Below are 2,137 nucleotides of genomic sequence, written 5' to 3' on the forward strand. Positions count from 1 at the left end.
GCTCTCCTGCGAACCTTGCGGAACTAGCACTCCTGGAAGAAAAGATATTGCGGAGATGTGGGTTTGCCATGGCCTGGACAATGTTTCCAGAATTAAATTTCGCAGGTTAGCAGGAAAACTTCTGTGAAGTTTGGATGGTAGGAGACGAGGTACTGCCAGAAATGAAGCTTTAAGGACGGGTTGTGATTCGTGCTTCGGTAGGTCAGACGGTGTACTCGCTTCGGCGATACATATACTAAAATTGGAACGATACAGAGAAGCCCCTGCACAAGGATGACACGCAAAATCGTGAAGCGGTCTACATTTTCACGGTAGTTCAGCGTGTTAGGTCAGAGGGTTAGTCGCCCTCTCTAACAAAAACCTGAGTAAGCAGATCAACGATGAACTTGAATGGGTACCATGGGACGTCAGCCCGGAAAAAAAAGAAAAAGAATAAAAAAAGATTGTACATAACTTGCCCGCTGAAGGTGAATGTCCGGATTTCAAATCTCTGTCTGGCACACAGTTTGAATCTGCCAGAAAGTTTCATAACAGCACACCCTCCGCTGCAGAGTGAAAATCTCATTCTTAATCATGTTTGCTCATCCATATTCCGAGGGATGTTACCTATAGACGAAGTGTACCCTAACGGGTTAAATGTGAAGAGATTTCGTTACGGTGAAAGTACTCAACCACTCTTGCAGCCAAAGGAACTTTTGTAGATGGTAAAAGAAATAGAAATTCTTCGTTGTATCACAAGAGATAACAAAAGACCGAGACGACGACATAAGGAAACATTCGGAAACATCACTGCCTATACCTCAATACTGTAACGCATAGGAATGTCTACAGGAGGCCTTTATCCAGGAAATATCAATACGTGGAGATCTAAATACGTAGTGTGACGAATATAGCTGCAGGCAACTCTCACATACACTACAATAAGGCGAGAAGCTCAAATACTTAAGTGTACTACTCACAATCGTGCGTACAATGCACAACGCATATTCCTCTTTGGTCATAGTTGATTTCAGTCATAGCTGAAGTGTAAGAAGTATTAAATTTTTGCAACAGGATTACTACAGTCAGGACTTTGATAAATCTGAACGTTATTATTTGACATACAAACACAACAAAACATTCCTTCTTTCTTCCCGAAAACTTATTACATGGTTTTTCCTATTCTGCCCCACTACAATATTATTTACTTATGAGTACGTAGCCTTTCCTGCTCTGAAGAATACCATACAAAATTTTCATCGTCGGCGATAGGATCCTTGGAACGAAAATAGCAATTTGTTCGTATTAGTAATGTACAGAAGACACTGAAATTCTTTTAATTTTTACCACGTTTATTATACAGGATGGTCCACTGATAGTGACTGGACGAAATATCTCACGATATAAGCATCGAACGAAAAAACTAAAAAGAACGAGACTCGTCTAGCTTGAAGAGGGAACCCGATGGCGCTGTGGTTGGCCCGCTAGATGGCGCTGCCATAGGTCAAACGGATATCAACTGCAATTTTTTCAATAGAAACCCCCACTTTTTATTACATATTCGTGTAGTACGTAAAGAAATATTAATGTTTTAGTTGGACCACTTTTTTCGCTTTGTGATAGATAGCGCTGTAATAGTAACAAACATAAGTACGTGGTATCACGTAACATTCCGCCAGTGCAGACGGTATTTCCTTCTTGATACATTACCCGTGTTAAAAAGGACCGTTTATGAATTGCGGAAAGGGTCGATATCGTGTTGATGTATGGCTATTGTGATCAAAATGCCCAACAGGCTGGTGCTATGTATGCTGTTCGGTATCCTGGACGACATCATCCAAGTGTCCGGACCGTTCACCGCAGAAGTTACGTTATTTAGGGAAACAGGAAGTGTTCAGCCACGTGTGAAACGTCAACCACGACCTCCAACAAATGATGATGCCCACGTAGATGTTTTAGCTGCTGTTGCGGCTATTTCGCACATCAGTAGCGCACAAATGTGCGAGCATTGGGAATCTCAAAAAGTCAGTGTTGAGAATGCTACTTCAACATCGATTGCACAAGTACCATATTTCTCTGCACCAGGAATTGTATGGTGACGACTTTGAACGTCGTGTACAGTTCTGTCACTGGGCACAAGAGAAATTACGGGACGATG

At 41.9% G+C, this 2,137-nt stretch overlaps 1 pseudogene; it reads left to right on the top strand.

The window, feature by feature from the left end:
• Nucleotides 1-211: 211 nt before the first annotated feature.
• Nucleotides 212-308, top strand: LOC126458756 (U6 spliceosomal RNA; annotated as a pseudogene).
• Nucleotides 309-2,137: the final 1,829 nt, after the last annotated feature.

The sequence above is a fragment of the Schistocerca serialis genome, chromosome 2 (genome assembly GCF_023864345.2).
Source record: "Schistocerca serialis cubense isolate TAMUIC-IGC-003099 chromosome 2, iqSchSeri2.2, whole genome shotgun sequence".
Taxonomy (NCBI): Eukaryota; Metazoa; Arthropoda; class Insecta; order Orthoptera; family Acrididae; genus Schistocerca; species Schistocerca serialis.